The sequence below is a fragment of the Zosterops lateralis genome (assembly GCF_965231275.1).
Source record: "Zosterops lateralis genome assembly, chromosome: 4".
NCBI classification, from domain to species: domain Eukaryota; kingdom Metazoa; phylum Chordata; class Aves; order Passeriformes; family Zosteropidae; genus Zosterops; species Zosterops lateralis.
The window spans coordinates 39,817,639-39,840,065 of record NC_139765.1 but is presented as its reverse complement, the minus strand read 5'-3'; the positions used below and the strand labels follow the sequence as shown (position 1 = coordinate 39,840,065).

The window sequence follows — 22,427 nt, the reverse complement described above, 5'->3', positions numbered from 1 at the left end:
TGCAGTTTTCATGGGTTTTCATTCCCAAAGACTGAATCCACTGGAATTGAAGTGGACAACCCATAAGATTGGAAGGAAACAAGATTGATGTAAAATGAGCAGAGAAAACGAGAGCTGCCCAGTGGTTCCTGAACTCAGGATAACTTGCTTTTGTTATAAAAGTATGAAGGAAGTTTCTTCAGTGGATTCTATCTCCTATTCTTCATCTAACAGCTTTTGTTGAGGCACTAATGTATGGTGCTACCTAGACAAGTCTTGCCAGACCCTCATTTTGTTCTGGCACTGGAACCCAGCAGTAGGCTGCAATGCTGCAAGTGTCGTACAGTATTCTAGTGAGACAGGAAACAGGGAATGGCCAAGAGGCTGGAGAGAGATCAAGAGCAAACAGAAGAAAACATTCTTCTGTGGATACACTGAGGTAGTTTAGAAAGGGACCAGAAGTGGATAGCTGGCAGTCCCACAATTAACTGGATTTGGGAATTTAATAACAAAAAGATGGGGGACCGCTGCTTCATTACTTGTTTAATGCAACTGCTTAGTTGTCTTCCCCCCCCCCCGTTCTCCCCCCCAAGTCAGATATGAATTTGATTTTTTTTGTTAAGTGGTATTTTTTTAGCTAGTTTGATATTTTGGAAACCTGTTACATGGGTATGCAGCATAAGCTGCTGTGGGACTAAAAAAAGCATTCATTTTTATGACTCAGAGACAGTTTACTGTGAGCATTGGGGCTTGGGGCAAAATCTTCACCTTACATGCTTGCAGCTTGGGAAAAGCAGAGGAGATAATGGTACATTTTATAATAGACAGACCTGAACAAAGAAGTCTATGAACTCACTCAATAGTAACAATTCTAATGCTGTAGAAAATTTTGAAAATGTAGCTTTCTCTGTCTCCAAAGTCTTCATACTAATGTAACAATTGTCTTCTAGAAGTAGAAATAAATGAGATTAAACATACCAACATATCTAAATGTCATGAAAAGGAGTGGGATGACTAGAGATAAACCATACAGTAGAAAAAGCACTGTGAATTAGGTATATGTTATCTTACTGTATAACTCATCTACTCTTAATTGCAGCAATATACAGGCCTCCTAATTAAGAATCTGTTGTGCTAATTAATTGTCAGACTAATCTTTGAACTTTTTGCCTAAGTTTTCAGAGTATATTAAAATGTTTTATAGATCTAAAGTTAGATGTGAGAATGGTATGATAACCATGAACTGTGAGGCTAAAATAGGAGAAGGGAGTAGCTGACAACGGTAAGTGAACAAAATATTCAAGTGAACAGAATATTCGTAGTTGAGAGATCAGTGTGTGCTTATGTGCTACCGTAACAAACACCTGATGTGGTGCAGGCAGATCATCTTTGTTTTACAGTGCATTACAGTGGAGCAAGCTTAAGGACAGAAGGGAAGGTTGAGCTGTATTACATAGTGAATGCTTTCTTGTAGAAGAGTAATCTTCACTTTGACCACTGACAAAGCAGGTGGGAACATAAGAACTAAGTCTTCCCTGTAAATTGCAGAAATTCTGAGTGTGGTTTTCTCCACGTAGCAGTTAGTTTTTGGTGATGTGGGACGACAAACTCATAAGGATTGTAACTGTGCCATCATTACTGGGATAATTTATTGGTGTTACCAAAATCTAATCATGTTAGGTGTTGAAATTCCACTCACTTTTACTGGATCACTAGATTGAAAGTTTTCTTTGGTTTTCCCTCTGTATATCCAAGTATTTGTATAAATCTGGTGTTGATTATGCTTTTAGATCAATTACGTTCATGTAATTATGTTTAAGAAGATGTCAGGAATATCTGTAGCTATTTTTTAAATGCTAAATATTTGAAACTGAAATAGGAGATTTCTCTCACTAAAACAAAACCAGCATTCTGAAAGACTGCTCTTAGGATGTTTGGTAAAATTAGAACTTTCTGTAGTATTTTTCATCACTTTGCACATAGACAATTAAGACCAATTAACAAGCTCGTGCATAATATAAAAATGGTTGGCCAGTCCTCACATTGTAGATTCTTGGGTTAAAATATTTTTGTATCTCAAAAATACTTCATGCTCTGTTTTTCAGTGAAAGAACTTGCCATTCTTACAAGAGAATTTTTTTTCTAAGGTTATAAATTGAAGTCTATGAGTACTTCAAGAATGCTGCACTTCAATCATGTAAATTTATTTTTTATATAATTTTCCTTCCAAGTTATGGCATCTAATATAGCAGTTGACAAAATAAAGAGAGCTGTACTACTTCCAGTTGTATTTTTATGAGGTATACAAAGCAGCACATTGGCATGTAAGCAGCATTGCTTCCCTCAAATGAAGGATTATTTTAAAATTTGATCAACTCAAAGATATGAATTAAAAATCCGTATCTGCTCCTATTGTATTTGCCTTAACAGATGTTCTCAATAATGAGGCTTGGAACACATTCACCTGCACTGGTGGACTTAGTAGTAGGGATTTAGAAACTGTTCTCATATTTGCTGGTACTTCTCCTTTGTTGCCTCCACTTTAAAAAGCAAAGTAATGTGTGGCCTTGGATGTGTGTGTGCGTGGGATGTTTTTATTTTGTGAATCCTGATCATTTTGACTGAAATAACACTTGTTTCTGCCAAATACCAAACAGTTAAACCTGCAGCCTCTGGATTTTCTTTCCCTGTTGCTCTAAACTTCAGATAAAATGTCTATTTTATTGTTGCTGTTCTTAAAATTAATTCTGAAAAAATGAAGAATACTAGTCAGTTTATTACTTCCCCACCCCTCCTTTGATGAGATGGGAAGATTTGAGCACTGCACTACTGAACATGAGCAGGTGGAAATTCTGGCAGCAAGTGTTGCTCCCTGCCCTAGAAGAGCTCTTGCATGTAGTTATAACTCACATTAAAATCCACCTTCTTCATCAGAATCCATTTATAATTTTTCACTGTATCTGAGTTTGGGGAAGGAGTTCTTAAGAATAATGAAGTAAATTAATCTTCCATGAGCAGTGTTAGTGAAACAGGGAAGCTTTCTGCAAATGAGGCTTTTGTGAGAATCAGGCAATTTTGTCTTGATATGGACTTGACTTCTTTAGATTCGTTCCCACCCCATAAGGCTTTAATATTTTCACATAATCTTAGATGAATCTTAATTTTCCTTCAGAAAGGACATCCATCCCCAAAACAAACAAAGGGTTTCTGCTGATGTTCACCTGTTTGTTGTGGTTTAGAACATGATGCTGAACCACAAAAGAAATAAAAGCATGTTTCTGAGAACAATATGGACACTGTCTGAAAGATGTTAACTAAAATGTAATGCTGAGAAAGAGACAAAACCAAAGTGAGATTATTTTAATTTAAAATAATTTTCTCTGTGTTCTGCCTTTGATGTTTTTGAAGAATGGGAAATACAGAAGGGAAAGAAAGAAGTCACTGGCAAGTGACTGTGATCCCAGAACATAAAGAGGTAATTTCTCTTCCCTGCTTCTTCTTAAAAAGAGTATTTTCATAAAAGTGTGTAGTAATTTTGAAAATACTTTTATTCTGAAGGAGTTTATATTTGGTTTTGTTATATTTTTGTTATTTCTTTCATTATGCAGAAATTATTTCCCTTCTTAGGTGGATTTCTCCCACTTGACAATTACGAGTCAGTTTAATAAAGTTGCTGAAGACTTCAGGGTATCCTATGTGTCACTTGGTTCAGTGCAGTAAAGAATACTCCTATAGAAGAAATTTGCAATTCACTCTTTTCCACCATTCTTTTATTAACAGATTAAAAAGCCCCAGTTCTATATAACTGTAGTTTCCATTCAACATCCAGCCTTTCTTCTCTTCAACTAAACAAATACTGGACTCCTAATCCTCTGATTACTATTACTTTGGAGGCCATGCTTCCTGAGGATTCTTGATGTTGTAATCTCAAGTCTTCTGGAAGATTTTTTTTCTTCAGTCTTTACTAAAGTTATTTGCTAGAAGGCTCAGGCTTGTCTCCTGTATTGATGATGTTTCCATTGTGCAAGAGAATATTTTCATTTTTTGCATGCAGTATCCATTTTACAGAGGGATTTCATGCAGTGATGCCATGCTTACATGTAACTGAATGCTATTTTTGAGGGAATTTATAGCTCAAGCATTCCCCTCTGCTGTGAAAATACCTGATGTTATCTAGGGACAAAACAAAATTAGATGTTTCACAGAATTCCATGGAATGTGGCTTCATGGAAATTTTTCTCTTGCCCCTCAGTTTCAGAATGTTCACACTGTATAAAATGATCTAAAGCTCTAGCCCAGCTTGCCAGTAAAAAAGGTGTTTTGAATTGTAACAGCTAAATTCTGCCTACTGATGGAATGGATGGTAGGAGCTACTTTGATTCTTTTCTCTCCACAGCTGGCAACTTTGAAGTGTCAGCCACATTTAACAGAAAGGGAAAAAAAAGAATTTGGATTTCCCATCATCAACTCCTTTTCAAAGTCAAACAATATTATCATATTTTTTTCCAAATGTGGAGATGCTCAAATGAGTCTTTTTAAAGAGGAATATACTAAACTAAAGTTACCGAGTTCTACAGAGTTCTTGTTTCTCCTAATGCTGCAGATTTAAAATCCATGATTCTGGTTTGAAAAACTACTTGTTTGCAAAACTCATCATCAGAATTGAAGTGAGGAATAGTAGACTCAGATGGACAGCAATGGTTGATTTTAATACCTTGGCAGGAATCAGCCAAAATGAAATACTCAGCTCTGCGCTGCTTTTGCTTTTGGTACCAGTTTGGACATATAAAATGGGTTGAGTTCAACTCTAATAAAATGGTAGAATACATGTATCTCTAGGTAGCCAATATAAAGATCAAAAAGTTGTTTGACATAGAAGATTATATATACACTGTTCTGACGGTGACCTTGCCTTAGTTGTAGGTTATTTTCTAAGGAGATGACAAATTATTTTTGCTCCAGTTCTTTACTCCAAACTTTAAAATAAGAGAAAAAAGCCCACAATTGTGTAATTTTGTAGTGGGGTTGGTATTTGATTTCCAAATATGAATTCGTTTAAGTGGCTTTCAACCTTGTGCATCCAGTCATTCTATGGTTGTTCAAGAAAAAGTGAGAGGTTATTTATACATGGAGAAAATGTTTTTAATGGTTTGAACACATGTGTTCAAGTTGAAACAGTTGGATTAATCAAAGACCATGTAAAGACAAACAATTTTCTGAAATCATAAAAATTTCTGATTGTGAGAACAAAAATTTCTGATTGTCTGTGAGAACATGGCTGGTTCAGGAAACTTAAAATGAGGACAAAGGCAGGCTATCTCATACAAAGGTGAATTTGCATTCTAGTGCTACTTGGCAAATGTTTCATATTTGTTGGTCTGTTTTTCTTAATACTGGTGTCACTAGGCACTTATTGCTCCAAGACTGCATACCTTAACTATCAACACAATATTTGACATGTTACCCAAGTTGTCTTTGTCAAAGGGACTGGAAAGGGTGCAGAAATAGTTTGGCAACAGGCTGGGATTTCTTTGTTATATGTCAGCACGTGGGAGGGTGGGAAAATAAGTCCATTGGCAGGTTCAGGTACTTCTGTAGATGGAGGTCAAGAAGAGTACTGCAGAGTATAATGAGCATTCTATGGCCAAAGTATTCTTTGTTTGCTGTCCTGAAGGGGGTACCAGGAACAAACAAATTCTAATATGACTGGCCAAATAAACCTGGTAACATCCTGTGTGTCTGTGGGATCAGACCTCCCACCTAAGAGAACAAGTGTCACCTTGAAACTTACAGAAGAGAATCAGACCTGTTTGAAAGACCCCCCAAAGGTTGCCCTTGTAATATGGATGTCCTTTCATATGCTTTTGGCTCCATCACATAGAAAGGTACATTCTGTACTGCAGAAAGAAGAGAACTTGGGAGCTTATTTCACAGTGTGCTTCCAAGCCCATGTGCAGTGAGGGCCCATAGCTGAGTGTAGTGTGAATGCTGAGCAGAATATGCTGCTGTGAAATGGGAACAATCTAGTGCAGAAAAGCCTGTCATGTCATAATTTGGTTCATATTTCAATGGGTCATTAAGAGGACGTACGGAAGTTTTGCTTTGCTTGAAGTAGCAGAGTAATGCTCATTTGTAGGTCTGTCCAGTTTGCTGCAAGGATGCAATACTCTACTTTTTACAAATATATTTTAATTGTAAATTTAGTAAGTGCGCAATTACTTTTCCAGATGAGGTTTGTCCTAAAAATTATCTTCTTTTCGAAAATTCACCTCAATATAATTTAGAAAAAATTCCTCTGGCCACAATTAGTAGCTGAAACTAGGATTTAATATTTTTAATAATTCCAATAAATTAAGTCTATTTCCAAGGAGGAACCTTAAAATGCTGCTATAGCATCTAATGAAGTAAAGCGAACAACCATAATGCACAGTTTCCAGGATCAGTTGAAACATTCTGCAGGAATCAAATCACATTTTCTTCTTACCTCCTACCCTTCAGAAGTGCTGAAGAGAAAGTTGGAAAGCATTTAGTCCATGTTAATCTCCTTTATTTGAGTTTTAACATGGTCTATTGAATAAATGTGATTTGAAATCAAGAATGCTTATGCTGCTTTTTAAAAAATAAAAGGTACACTTATTTGCAGACTCACTTAGAAACCTGTTTCAGTTAGCTTCAAAGGAAACCACTTCTCTATTTCTGAAAGTGACCTGCCAGTGTTGTAAAGTACAGCTAATAGTTGGAACACATCAAGGAGCAATCTCTCTGGATAGTGCTTTAAAAAGGCAAAAAATATAATACAAGATTTAAGTATTTATTTGCAGAGTTAGCCTTAAATGTCACAGTGTTGTTTCTGAGCTTTTGTACTGTTTTTTAACAAGTGAAATGTTCCAACACATGCACTTTAGGATTGTAAAACCGATTATGTCTCTTATTGCCAATGTTTGTTTGCTTTATGTCACCACAAAACCCAGTCTTGCTTGCCTTGTTTACATCTTTCATACTTTCCTGTAGTTTTGTTCAGATTTCAGCCTATAGCAATAAAACCATTCATTTCTGACATGAGCAGATGTTAGAGATACACAGAAGCCCTAGGAAATGTCTGAGGTCTGCATGCAAAATATTATGTTTGACTACAAAGATGTCATGTGTAATGCACTCCATTTTGAAGACCAGCTATTTCTTTGACAAAGTAGTGGAAATAGATTTATTAAAAGTACAGTATCTGAGAACAACATCAGAAGCTTCTTTGATAAATCTGTTCTTACAGCTGCTTGATCGTGTGGCTGAAGAAGAGGCTATTCACTGTGAAGTCTGTCTGCACAGCTCATCAGTGGCCTTTGCCAAAGGAAGATCCAGCTGTTTCTGCCTGTCTGTACCAGTAAATACACTATCCTATGCTGTAGGTTATTTTTGTGCTCAAAAGCAAGATGATGTGTTGTGTATAGGGTATTCCTGTAGCCCAAGTAACCCTTTTGATTGGGGTTTTTGAATAATATTTTAGTGCACTGGGATTTTTCTGCAGGGAGCCATGATGCTCAAGACTATTATGTTACATTGCTTAGATCATAAAAGTCACTATAATTTTTCCTTTTTGCATTTTTTATAAAAAGTCTTAAATGTCAAGCCCTGAAGTCTTTTATTGAAAGAAAAGTGGTTTAAGTAATGTAAGTATTGTTTGATTGTTCTGTCAGTTGTAGCGTTGGATGTGCACACTGTGTACAGTCCCACTCAATGGGGTAATACACAAATAATATTACTACTCCTGGAAACAGCTATTATTTCTTCTTGATAATGCCAGTAGTAATCCCAGGATGATCAAGTACATGCTTTATGCCCCATGACAAAGTTTTCAGAATGCTCCATGCATATAGCAAAGTGCCTAGGACTATTAATATATAGCTGCAAGATTGAAATACCTGCTTGCTAGTAATTCTTGATTAATGTGTTCTGTTTGCTCAAGTGGCTCTCTAACACCTTAAAATCTCCACTAAGTTTCTGTGCATATATATGCACATATATCTGAGAATGAGTGTCTGTCTGGGTTTTCCATCTTTCAGTGTTTTAATTTTTTGAAGTTACTGTTCCCCCTGGATGATCAGAATTGCATTTGTAGAAGTTACATCAATCATCTGATTAAAAGGACAATTTTTGATATTTTTCCAACTCTAGTAATATTTTATTTTTTTAAAAAGCTAAATTTAACTCTGACAGTGGCCCTTTCTATGTGAAAGTACTTTTATTGCTAATAGTTTCTCAGTGTTTTCGTAAAGCAGTGAAACACAAATCTGAAGAAAAAATTGTTGGAGGTATTTTGATTTCATCATGGGTGTTATTAGCCTTTTGGACCTCGGGTTTTATACCCTCTGACCAAAAGGTATATATCCCTCTTGGACCAGGACCCTTTAATTTTTATTTGAATCAGTGAATGGCCAGATCTGTTTGAGCAAGCTTGGCTCTCCCAGTACTGATTCTGTAATAATAAATCTCATGTTGCCTCTTAGAAGTGGAGTATAAGCTAAAATCAACCGCTCTATTCTTTACCAATGCTCATTATTGCAGTATATCTACTACGGGAAAAAAAGGTCAGCGTTTTTTGTTTTGCCTGTCCAGTTGCTGCAGGTTGCTGCAGTGTCATGGCAGAATCTATTGTATAAGCTGGTTCTGTAGGCGCCTTGAATTGGAAAATTTCAGGAGCAGTTTCAACAAGTTGCTTTCTTCCAGGAGATGGCGCTGTAACCTCATTAACAAACACCAAACAAACTGAGAGGGGAAAACCAGCAAGATTTCAGAGGTAAGAAATTGCAAGGATTTGAAGAATAGATTTGAAATGGATCTAGTGAATTTTACTTTTCTTGGCAAGCTACTGAAGCTTTCTGTTAAGACTGGCTTGCTTCAAAGTTCTATTTCAATCCTTTGCAAGCTATTTCTAAGGTTCCCTTCTGTACTGTAAGTTTTGTCAAAGTTTGTTCAAGTGGGTGGCCACCAGGCAATGCTCCTGTAGCCAGATGTTTGCTGGTGGTCCAGTCTGGATGGCTGGGTACTGCTGCAAGGAGTGCAGTAAATCCCTGGGCCCCACCAGCTGAGTTACGTGGCTGAAAGCAGATTTCGTAGTATAGTTCCATATTTTCTTTCTACCTTGCTAATGATTTCCCTTCTTGCAGGCTGTCAGCAGTCAGCTGTAATGGAATGGTGGCTCTTAACAGGAGAGACCTGACAAAACTAGGTTTTGGATTCTGGTGAGCAGGTGGATGTGTCAGCAGAGATTGCCTTCCTCTGAATGAGTGCATCCACTTCTTAAGTGGTAAAATTTAAGTGTTTGGGAAACAGCACACTGACTTTGCAGGTCTGGAGTTTCCACAAGAGAGGATGGGTACATTTTTAATTTATATTTCTAATCTAAGTTGTCCTGCCAACTGAAAACTTTTTTTTTTTTTTTTTTTTTTTTTTAATGGGCACATACTGTTTTACTATTTGACCATAAACTAAACAAAATATGTAACATGACCCCAATTCCAATGGTAATATTCTCTGATGCTGCAGAACTGTGGTTTCTCTTCTGGAAAAGCTGACCAAAGGGAGAAAAACTAGTAATCTAGAATCTAGGGTCTAATGAACCACAACCAACCAAATAAAAATCCTGGATGCCTTTCTTGCCTCACTGAGAAGTATGTTTTGTCCAAGGATAGTAACAACGTCTATCATCACAATGTATTAGTGTTGTAAAGGAGTTTTGCTTCAGATCTTGTTAATGGGGAAAAAAGGCAGAGCAGCAAGTATTGAACTCGGGTGTTGAACTCGGGTGTCAGGGAAAACTGCAGAGACATGGCTGTGGACTGACTTCTCACTGCCTGCTCCCAGCTAGGGTCCTGAGCATGTTTTGCCCCTTTCCATTATAGTTTCAATGTTAGTTTCCCAGTTTCTTGAAGGAGTTTATTCCTTCTCAGTCAAGGGGATCTTCAGAGAGAAGGTCTCATGCCAAAAAGGATTGGTTTGGTGAGTTGAAGTGGATTCTGATTTTCTAACTCATCCAGCTCTCCTTGCTATTTTGCACAGTTTGCTTAAGCTCAACAAGCCTTTGCTCCTCAGTAGCTTAATCTGTGATGCTCAGAGCATACAATATGCCCATCAGCCTCCTGTTTTTCTTTGGAACTTCCTGTTCAGTTCAGCACTGTTTGTTCACAGCTGTTCCTCTGCAGAGGGATTCCTTCGCTCAGCAGGATCTAAATTTGTCACTCTTATGCTGACTCAGTCTCTTTGAGCCCAGAACTGTTGCTGGTATTCCTTTACAATGTTCTCAGCAAAAGTACTTGGTGTCTTGGCTTCTGTGGCAGATCAACAGAGTTCTCTCATCTGATAGGATGTGTGTCTGATCTACCTTGTTTTTCTGAATTTCCCCTAAATCTAGAGTTTCATTCACTGAGTGGTTTCTCCTGCCAAGTGCAGTGCAGGGAGCAACTTCAACTTCTGTCTCTGAAAAATGGATTCAGAATGAAACTGAAACAAAATTTGTGAAGATTTTGAAGATGGTACAGTTTAAAATTTGTTTATTCTCATGTGTATGGAAACTGGGCTACGTGTGCTTGCTTGGGGTCTAAATGTAATAAAACTCAGTGGTAATCTGCCCAAACATTATACCTGAAAAGCTGCTGAAGGAAACTGCAGCTTGGGTACAAGTTCTAGAATTAGATATGTTTCCTGAAGGGAAAAAGGAAAGGAAAACTAGCTTTTGTATACATTTCAAGTTACAAATACAGTCTTAATCCTACTACCTGGATGTGCTCCAACTCTTTAAGCTGCCATCAGAACTTGCTAGTTTTGCCAGAACTAGTTTCAACTACAACTTTTGCCTTACAGGAACAGTCTGGATTTAAGGCATCAAAATTACAATAAATTTACTAAGATGGTGACAATTCTTTTTGTATGAACGGCGTGTCAAGGATTACTCTTACAGTGCTCTCAGAGTAAAAAATACCAAGTGAAATTTTATCTTAGTTAAAACAAAATTAAAGTCAATTTGACAGAACTGTCTTTTTCTCATTCATAGAATGATGCTCCAAATATCATCCCATTGTCACAAGATGAGGGAGGCAAGGGGTGCCCCCACTGCTCCCCAACACACCTTAACTGGAAAGGAAAACTGGAACATCCTGAGGCTTGAGAAATTTCAAAAAGGAAAAAGATATTTTTTAAAGTACACACTACTTGACTGTTCAGTACTTACTATGGAGCAGTTTTGTGCTAATTAGCATGTGTGTGCTGTTTCTGGAAGAAGCAAAGCATATAAAGCTGCAGAGAACATCATAAAACTGACATGCTTGAGTGCTCTCAGCTATCAAGAAGTGAATGTTTAATTTTAGATGTACAAGGAAGCAATGAGGAGCTTTTTTTCAGGCTTCAAATGTACCCCTATATGTGAAGGTCCAATATGATATGGCAAATATTGAAGTAAGGATAAATTGTGCATTAAAAAAACCCCTGTATCTAGCTGACAAAGCAAAAACTCTCTTGCTAAGTTCACGTAATGTTAAAAGTCAACGAGATGGAAATGTTCAAGATTTAAATTTTTGTATCATTACTGAAATTCAGTGTGAAAGAGTTTGGTGCCACTGGTCAGACCACTACAACAGAATGCAATTCAGCTAGGAGCTAAATGGAACAAACACAAGGGCTGGTTTGGTGGTACATTTACAGGCTGTCAACTCCTTTCACTCAGGAACATGACCATTGCTCTAACAATAGGAAGAGACTGTTTAGCACTTGCATCTCTGGTAGGGCCTGCATCTCCAGCTTCAGGAACAGGTTTGCTTCTATAATAGCAAAGAGGTTACATTGCATCATTCTGGCCAAGATGGGCCTTTAGTTGCAGTTGTTACAGCTCTGCTGCCTGAATTGTAGTTTCCTGAATGTGAATTCTCACCTTGAACTTTCAGATCCAGTTCCTTCATGATATTTATTCTAATAAACAACTGAGAGCATAAATCTGCTCTGAGTTATCTTGAGCATAATCCAGTTAATTTCTCTAGGTATGAAAAAACACCCATTTTTATAATTTTCTAAATTTCAAATTACATTGACATGCATTAATATATCTATTTTGGTTTAACTTTAGTGTGTTTTTAAGCAAATTACATCTCAATGTAAGATTGAGAGGCCATGAAAACACAAAATGCATATTAATGGATAAGAAAAGGATGTAGCATCCTCTGTGATTGTCATACAGTTAATTTCTCAGAATATTTTCATATTATCTCACACTTTTTAAAGCATTTGCTTTACCTTCAGAGTAGTTATAAGAACTGCACAAGTTAGAAAGAAAAATACTGTTCTTCTTTCTGTCCCTGCAGAGGTTATCTGGCTCAGCTCTTACAATCCGGTGTGCTTTATCAACTGTACAGCACTGGCTTGACAATAAAGATTTTCTTTCCAGAGCGAGGAAGCATCCCAAATTTGGGAAAGAGTTACTATCAGAAGAGAGGCAGCTGAAGAAGATACAGTGAGACAGTGTGCAGCTGCTGTGGAGCCTCGGATAATTGCCTTTAGGGCTTTAATAAATACAGGTGTAGAGTTGTGGTTAATAAATTTATATATAGGGCTGGGGAGAGCTGTGAGAATGAATCATTCCCTGATCCATCCAGACTACAAGCTAACCACAAAACACCAGCAAAGAAGCTACCCTGTACCAGAGGTATAAAACTCTTTAGGAATAGAACATCAGGAATAACTCTCTGGACTTCTCTGCGCTCCAGTGTTCCAATGCTTGACTACTCTCATTAAAAAACAAAACCGAAAACCCAACAAACAAAAAATTTCAGACCTTTTCTACTTTGTTTCATCAATGCTTCAACTCATACCTATTGGGGAAGATGAATCAGGAAACCTTATAAATATAATTGCTTAGCAAAAGAATCTGAAAATATGAAACCTATAATCAAAATAGAAATGGAAGCTTACTTTGAGTTGTAGGATACCAAGTCTTAGTTACTATATAACCTGAAAACAATAGCCTAGCCAGCTGAAGGAGAATCCCTTTTGATTGAATGATACCCTTCTGCTGGCTAAGGGATCCAAAGGTCAATGTAGCAAAACAGAAAAGTCTAAAGAGTAGTTTTTAGAGTTTAAAATATAACACAGTATGGTAATGTAGTAGTTCTTATAGGCTATATGTAGATTCTATAGGATTTTGTGTCTTGTATTGGTTGGTCACTGTAAATTAGAATATTCAACACAAAAGGAGATATAATGTATTGTAACAAGGACTTTGCTCTCTCTCTGGCTCTCTTGCTCCCACCTCTCTCGCTCCCTTCTCTCTTAGCTCTTACCCCTGGGCTCTGACCCCTGCCACCTCTCTCTGGCTCTCTTACCTTTTACCTTCTCTCTCTCTCTCTCCCTCTCTCTTTAGGGCTTCCCTTCAGCCAAGGCTGGTGGCTGAAGGCAGGCCCTTTTTACCCACAACCCTTGCAATAAAACCACATGTTTCTAGAATATCTCAGGTCTGAAGAGTTCCTTCTACCTGCCGTCCATGGATGATCCTACACATACTTATTGCCTCTTGTCACTGTACATCACTGAGAAGAGCCTGACCTTGTCTTCTTTACTCATTTCCTCTCCAATTCGAGTGTTTATACACATGGGTGAGAACCCTCACAGAGCTTTCTCTTCTCCAGGGGAACAGCCCCAGCTCTTACCTTCCCCCAGCAATGTCAGGTGCTCCAAGTCCATAATCATCTTCACGGCCCTTCCCTGGACCTGCTCCAGCCTGTCTGTGTGTTTCTCACACTGGGGAGCCCAGGACTGGATCCAGCACTCCAGGTGTGTCTCACCAGGATGGGCAGAGGGGAAGGATCACCCCCCTCTCCTGGCTGGCAGGGCTGTGCCTGATGCAGCCCAGGAGGCTGTTGGCCTTTTTGGCCACCGGGGCACACTGCTGCCTCCTGCTCAGCCTGGTGGCCATCAGCACCCACAGGCACTTTTCTGACAATGTATCCCTTTATGTGGTTAGGAGTGAAAATGGACTGCCCTGTCCAGAATTAAATTCCACGCAAAACTGAAAGAATCACGTTCTATGCCAAAATCAAAGATAACAGTTCTTTCTTTAATGTAAATGGAAATATTGATTAGTAGAGATATTGCTGTACTTTTCTTGCTAGGTTTTTCTCTGCTCTTGCAGTCACTTCAGAATACTATTGTTTTAAAATCCAGAGAGCTGCTTGATAGGAATTTATCAAAGTGTGCATGTAAGTGAATAATGAGTGCTGGGCTCAGCCTCTCATGTAGATGTCACTGACAAGTGTACTATAATATATATGCCAAGTCAGGACCTTGCAGCTGATTTAATATCAGCCTTTAATGAAAGAAGGAATGGACTGTAGTTCCTTGTCAAAAAAAACCCACATATGGAGATAAATATTATTTTTAACTAATTAATTTAATTTTGAGATGTGCAAAAGAAAATATGAGAAATAGTCCTTTCCTACCCATGCCCAAGTGAGCAAGGAGAATGGCCACCAGCTAATGAAAGAAAAGCCAGTATTTCCCAGTGTTGCCAGTGGCTGACATATCGTTGCCATGGGGTCACTTACCACATTTAATTATATGACTGTTTTTGGAGTTTTTTTTAATTGAAGTATTTTTCTGTTTCCTCTTATGTGAAAGAAAAAAAAAAAAAAAACAAAAAACAAAAACAAAACAAAACAAAACAAAACAAAACAAAAAAAAAAAAAGAAAACACAACCACAAGATGGTGCAAATTAAATTAAAATGTATCCTATGTTTATTTGGACAAAGATGCTGTGAATATTGGAAGAGATGTGATATTTTCTGTCTTAGTGTTTCTGCTGGAAAATGCAAAAAATCCAGAGTAATCATTGAAAGTTCTAAAAATTGAGCAGGTGAAAATGAAATATAACCTTTAATTATTTTCTGTGGGTTCAAATATTTGCATGCATCATAATAATGTTAATGTCTCCACAGCATTTCACATTTCTATTAATTTCCAAAACAGAGATTGCAGGCACTAGTGAGAGATCAATTTCATCTTGTGGAGCTGGAGTCTAGTTTTGTTCTTTCTTTGATGTAACTTTCACTAGTCTAAAATGAAACTGTAGATTAATCTGAGATAAGTTTCCCTCAAGGTGCCTCATTAGAGCTGTTCTGATTTGTTTAAATGCTCTTGTTTAGGTAACAAGTGCCAGATAAAGTGTATCCCCTTGAGGATGCTGGCTCAGGCATGCCAGATTCCTGAAGCAGAACATGTGTGGGGGGAGGGCTTTCCACGCTCCAGCCAGGGCTCCTTGTGGCCACCAGAAGCTTCACTACACCCCTAAACGCCATTAATTACACTTGAAGTAATGGCTAACCCACAGGTCAACATGAATGCTCCAGGAATATTGCAGTCATTGCTGGCTTTTTGCAGAAAGAAGCTGTTGCATTATTTCCAACACTGTTTGTGCCTGTCTTAGGCCTGAAGGTCGTTCCTGTCACACTTTAGCTTTGGGGACTCTGTCACATTTTATTTGAAAATTGTCTTCTTGCCAGCCAAGCACAGAGGACATATCACTTGCATATGGCGCTGACAATAGTTATATAAAGAAAAGTACAGACTGATCCAAACTGGTATCACTTCCACCACAAAAACGGGCAAGTTCTTACAACAGTCACTCTTATATTTATTTTACTCTCAATGTTCAGTTACACACAAGTTATCTGTGTTCCTCCTGCTGAGTTTAAGCCTGTTACAATTACTGGGATTAGGATAAGGGTTTAGTTATTTTACCTTGCTTCTCCAATCCTTCATAATGGAGCAATTAATTTTAAGATGGGCATTTTGCAGAAAGAATGAAGAACTGGTACTATGAAAAATATCACCAGAGAACACAACTTTTATATCTGCTGAAAGAACCTGAAAATGGCCTATAATTAACAGCTTCTTGAGGTGTTGCATCAAGTCAAAAGATATTGTTAATATTAATTCAAGTGTTGGCAAAGACATGGGGATTCTGTACTGCAGCAGACAAAGCAGGATAGTAGAATATAATCAAAGATTTCTATTGTGGTATAAATGACAGCAGCAGTGCACAATGATTCATGTTGCAACCCACACCTTTAGAGTAGATGAGTCAAAATTTCTCCTAGATATTTTATTATGAGATTTGGATTAATAAGTTTGGTGTATTAGGAAAAGAGAGAATAGATCTGATACTACAATGAATGAGGAAAAACTCATTTAGGTATATTATTGCACTTATCGAGTTGCAGTGTCCTTCAAGTGAAAGTGTTTTTTTCAAAAGTGCAAATTCTCTATTTTATGAAAAAGTGGTTGAATTATTTCCATTGAACTTTCTGTTAGATCAGTCACTTCATTTAGAGGAACAGTTGTAAACACCATTATACTTCAATGAACTCAATGTAGTGCTCGGCTGGTTAGTTGAGAACTAACATAACTAACATAACAGAAAGCCCCATAAACATAATTTTCACAATTTCCATTTGTAGAGTTTTACATATTTCTTGTCAAACACTGCTAAGGTTTCTGCTGTACCCTGTGCTTTTGTTTAGAAGAATCACACAAATATTTAAGTTGGAAAATACCACTAAGATCCCAAGTCCAGCTCGTAACCCGTCACTGCCATGTTCACCTCTAAACAATGTCTCTAACTGACACAGCCACGTGTGCCTTTTGAATGTATCCTGAGATGGAGAATCCCTGGGCAGCCTGTTCCAATATTTGGCCACACTTTCAGTGAAGAATTTTTTCCTGATATCCCACCTAGACCTCCCCTGGTGCAACAGGGAGGCCATTTCCTCTTACAGAATTTGTAAATGTGATGGCAAACTGGGTCTGAGAATGGAATATTTGAAAGGCTGTAAATCTTTCTATTTCTTGGTTCTCTTTGTAGCTGCAATTCTGAAAGAATTTTTTATCCGGTTTCATTAAAGATTTTGTAGCAAGCTAAGTGTGTTAGAAAATCCATGTCCCCCAGTGGTAAACTGGTTAACTGGCCAGCTAACTGTGCATTTTTCCATATCAACTATAACCCTACCTAGCTAATTCCTTCAGAAGCGCTGATGCACCAGGAACATGTATTTCAAGAGCTGAGTTCTGCTGCCTCATCTTGGCAATGGAAAAGATTTTAACAATAAATATCACTCTGAATTTTAAGAACACTTTGACAGAGCAGGTAGTTTTTTACTGCTGTACAGAGAGCTATTGGTTTCTACAAATGTAATCTCTTTTTCTGTAGCATTAGGTGAAAAAATGTAAAGGGATAAAGGAGAATTTTGAAAAGGAAGGTCACTGAGAACAAAAGGTCAGGAAGACCATGATATCTTCTAACAAAGTCTGCAAGTGGTCATTCTGCAGTAATATTTTGCTGCTGTACACGAACACAGCTGAAGTGTCCTGGCAAAGGTCTTTTCAACACCACCCTGAGCACTGTGTCAGGCTACTACCTACTGACAATTTTATGGAGGCTTTACTTGTGCAGTAGCCCACCCTCACCGCTGCTGTGTGCCAGACACATTCTAAGGGGCACCACCTTGGGCCATGTACAAAAGCTACAATTTGCCCCTGGTGGTTTGCAGACCCTGCTGGGACTACCCTCAGCCCTCCCTGTGTGTGCCTTTGTGCCTGGGGCTCTTTGAGAGTTTCGCAAGCACTGAGTGCCCAGCTCGTTGCCTGCACCCTCCTAGGAGTCTGAGGCTCCTGTGGGGCTGCTTCGCTGCCAGCTGGACTGTTCTGAGCTATTTTCCACCTGTCCCCAGTCCCAACTGGCACAGGACCAGTCTTGGAGTGTCCCTGGACCTGATCCTTCCTGCTTTGAAGTAACGATGCCTTTTACCACAGACTTCAGACAGTTGGGAGTGAAGCCCTGTTCTAATTTGCATTTAATCAAGAGTGTTTTTCTCTTTTTCTTTTCCAGCCTTGCTTTGCATGTTTTTTTTCCTTATTTGTGTATATTAAAAATATGCAATAAAGAGGATCTGTTAGTGTTCAGCACTCTAAAAATCAGAGCTTTGTTGTTCCCTGGAAGCAATTTCTGAACTTTCTCTGCCTGACAGTGCCAGTAGATTTTCCAGAGCCAATAATCACAAAATGTCAGCATTGTTAAATGGGGACAATGAATTTTCAAACAGTTCCATAACGTGATTTTACCAGACATTATAAAGGTTAGGCATGAATTGTAAATAAATTCCCATCTCACAGCTATATGCCTCTTTCATTAGAGAATGAATTATCGTTAAGATAAACAGTCAAACAGTTATTATCCTGTTTTGTTATGGCCCTATATTTTCCTAGTTAGCTAGTTAGACTGTCCTGCAAAGATAAGAAGGCTCAGTAAAAGTATGTAAATTCCCCTTTTGTAGAAAAGAGTGTGAAGAAAACAAATTTTGGACAGAATCTTGGATCAAATCTAGGCTATGTAGTTTGGCATCTCCTTTCTGTGATTTTCTGGAGCTCTCTTGGGACCAGCCAAGCAGACACCAAAAGAAAGGTCTAAGCAATGAAGTGAAGAGCAAAGCAAACCCCTCGTCCCCTTTCTTCTTGGCGTACACATAGTGTTTCCCCTATGCATCAGCAGTTTAACCAGATCTGCAGTTTAACCAGATCTGCACTTTGCTCTCTCAGAGCTGGAGTCAGTGAGAGCACCCTTTGAATGTGGTCTGCAGATTCATTGCTATGGCAGGCTGCAAATCTGGGCTTGGACCAGGAGCTTCCCTGCACCCACTGGAAGCCTGAGCCTCTGCCTGCATTTTGCTGAGGATTCAAATGTCCCAGGATGATTGCTGGTCAGGTTTGCCTGGTGGGAAATTGGCTGTGCTCTTTGTTTACAAATTCACAGATTCACAGAATGTTTGGAGTTGGAAGGGACCCACAAGGATCAAGTCCAGCTTTTCAGTGAACAGCCCGAATGGGGATTGAACCCACAACTTTAGGGTATCAGCACCATGCTCTGACCTACTGAGTGTTCCTGCACAGTGAGAGGGTTCAGCTGGGGACTTCCCTTGCCATATGAGCCTCAATTTGTACTTCAGTAGTGAGTGGAAACACTGAACGCTTCTGTTAAAAAATAATTGGTCACCAGCTGTATTTCACCTCTGGTTTTAAGCATCACTGGAGGACTCGTCAGTTTGCCACATAGATGGCAGAAAATGGGGAAGTGGATTAACCCCAGAACATTGCCTGCCAGCAGGGTGAGCTCCATGCATGGTAAATCCATGTAGGGAATCTGACTATTTGATACCATGCCAGGGGGAAGAAGGAGCTCATGTACTCAGACACATCTGTATGGGCAGGTCTGATCTCATGCTCACTGCAAACCTCTTCAGACCCCAGGTACTGATTTAAGTGGCACTTCTTATAAACAACCATATTAAACAGCTCTGTATCCTTGGATCTGAGGGACTATAATTTTGTAGAGAGCAAGCTTTTCTACTTGGGAAGTCCAGAAAAGGTAGGGGTCTTCCTGTACCTTAGCAAAGCCTTTACTAAGTTGAATCATCCATCTAAACTAACTTACAGGGGGAAAGGGATACTGTCATATTTTACTCATAATCTCTGTAATTATTTTCTGTAGAATTAAAATGTCTTTTATGGGAAAGAGGGGTCAATGGAGGAGACGTCTCAGAGGAACAACATGGTCCTTCCACCACCACCACCACCTCCTCTCCTGGGGATCAGTAGTGCATTGCAGGGAGTGAATTTTAGGAGTATGAAGGAGGAAGTGAACAGAATATAAATTTAGATGATGAAGAAATTAAAAATGTAGGCATCGAAAGACTTAGGAAAACAAGGGAAAGAGAGAGTCAGGAAGAAAGGAAAAGATGGACCAATTTGAAAATGGAAGGAAGGGCCAGAGCGAGTGCAGGATACATTGAAAATGAAAGAAATCCATCTCAGAGCAGGAGGGCCCATGCACACCAGCTGGCTCTGCTTTGTAAGTGACAAAGGTGGAACATCCCAAATGGTTTGCATCTGAAATCTTTGACACCCAGGCTGGTTCTTCTGGGGAAACTGGGTCTCGCAGCACACAGGGAAAGAGAAGTTTGTCATTGCAGAGTTTTAGCTGTGAATTCCCCAGACTATCAAGATTACCTCTTATCAGGTCTTGTGGAGCAGCAAGGAAAAGATGAAGAAAGGCAATTATTTTTCATGGATTACAGGGTTTCTGTCTGCCCTACAGGCACTCCTGCTGAGGCCACATGAAGATTTACATCCAGTCATAACAAATTAGATTTTTCAGTATTCTTCCATAAGCAATAAAAAAGTTACTATGTATAGTATCTTACCAAATAAAACAGAAACTTTTTATGGACATGCTGTAGGTGTCTATTAAAACATACCATGTTGATCCATCACCCTGATTTGAGTTGTGTAGAGCATCTCATCACCTTGTAGGTTGAGGAATGTTCCAAGACTGATTTTTCCAAAGGAAGAACTCTTATGAAACGAAAAAGCCCAGCCAGATGAAGGCTGCAGATTTAAGAGGCAGATGGTCTTGGATGTAAATACATTTGCTTTGGTGGAATAGAAAGTTGAAATTAGGAATTAAATCTTTCTGAAGTATTCATGTGGGGCATGAAGTTGAACAGAGAAATGATAGAGCAGAAAGTTTCTCAGAACTGGTAGCTCAATCAGAGAAAGAAAAACAGTTTTCCAATGTTTTTATTGGCCAGAATAACTTGTTATTTGATTAATTGATTAATTACTGTGTTTGCATGGGATGAAATAGCCCATGCTGATATAGGATGGGAAGGTGATGCTTTGATGCTACAGGAGGTATTTTGCCCAGATGCTCTGGGTGACATTCACGAGGCACCTCTATGGACCAGCCAGTGTGGCTCTGTGCAAGCTGGTGCACAGGGGCACACTGCCCTTGCTGGTTTGTTTAATGTGGGCTTTGTGCCAAGCAGTGTCCCAGAGCTGGAGCTACTTCTGTCCCAGGGTGCCTGGTTCAGCCACATGAGCCAGCTGCTGCTCAGATGGTGACCACCAGCTCTGGGGACAGAACAGCAAGTCTACCTGCCTGCCCAGCCCAGCTGAGTCAGTGGCACTGGGGGAGCCACTGTCAAAGCGGGTTTTCTTACCACTGGCTTGGAAAGTAGCTATAATTTTAACAACCAATTCCTCTGAGCTAGGCCAAGCTGCCCCTGACACCTCACAGAAACCTGTCTTGGAAGAATTACGCAGTGCCCTGTTGACTCAGTCCTTCCATCAGGTGTGTTTGGATGTGAGCACCAGCCCTGCTGTTCAGCACGGGCAGGAGCTTGGCTGATGTCCTACCCAAGTGCTGCAGCTGGCAAATCACTGCTCATAAATAGCTTTTCCAAAGACAACCACCTCCCTCTATAAGGAAGATTTATTTGTGGAAAATGTTTCAAAGTGTGGTTATATAGCATCTGGCATAAATTGCCCACGCAGAGTAACTGGACAGTTGGATGATCAATTAATGCTGGCTGCTCTCCATCCTATTGTTTCAAAGATGTCAGGTAATGGATGGTTCATGTGCTCTAGGCATTATATAAATAATTTAGTTTATGTCTAGAAAAACATGTCTTGTCCATGAAGCAGAGAATTACTGGCTGTGTGGCTTAGAGATGCCTCTAAATCATTTCAGCCAAGTATAATGAATTAGGATACAGTGAAAGAATTTATTTTCTTCATCATTGCTGTTATTTGATTCACCTACTGCAAAGATCTGTGTGAAATTCTATTGCCTGTACAAATATTACAACATAAATTTTAAAGTAAGACAAAAAGAAATTATGTGAGATCAGAAACAACAGCTGTACAGCCTGTAGGAAGGCTTCATGGTATATTTGCTTGCACTGTTTCAAAGAAATAAGAATTTCATACTGCTTTTGCTCAGATAACCAAAATTTTGTGTTTTTTAGCTATTACTATCAGCCAAATGATCTAAAGAGAGACTTTTCCCTAAAAGAGAGCACTGAAAACACCTCCCAGTGCCTGATCACATTTGAAGTCAATGTTGAAATTCTGCTGAGTTACAGAACAGCATGATTTTTCCCCAGATGTTTCTGTTCTTTGCTGAAGCATGTGGCTACACTTCTGAAAGCAGTTAAATTACTATTGCAAAGAAGTTGCCACCCATTGGGATGCTTACTTTGCCTTAACTATGGTTTCTTTGGGATGTATTTGATGACGTGACTGTAACTGGAGAGTCTTTAGATTAACAGCGTGTCAAGAAAAGTTGATTTCCCTCAGAGTTTTCCATTGTTCTCTTTTACTTTAAATGAGAACCCTTTTTGCATAGGTCAGCAATTAAGAAAACTCTTCTTTTTAATTATTGGATCAAATTATCCACGTTTCCATCCCAGACTTCTTTGTTAAAATGCATAACCTTTATTTTTACGAGCAGTGCATCAACAAGGCATAGCCATGTCTTACTCTAAAATACCTTAACCACCCCCAGAGCTACACTATTTAATTC

General features: G+C 38.8%; 1 long non-coding RNA gene across 1 annotated transcript in view; it reads left to right on the top strand.

The window, feature by feature from the left end:
* The first annotated feature begins 14,342 nt into the window (after window positions 1-14,342).
* The window catches only part of LOC310908424, a 166,665-nt gene continuing 158,580 nt past the window's right edge, over window positions 14,343-22,427 (top strand). The window contains exon 1 of the long non-coding RNA XR_014589850.1: window positions 14,343-14,719. This is a non-coding gene — a long non-coding RNA (uncharacterized lncRNA). The remainder of the gene's footprint in view (window positions 14,720-22,427) is intronic.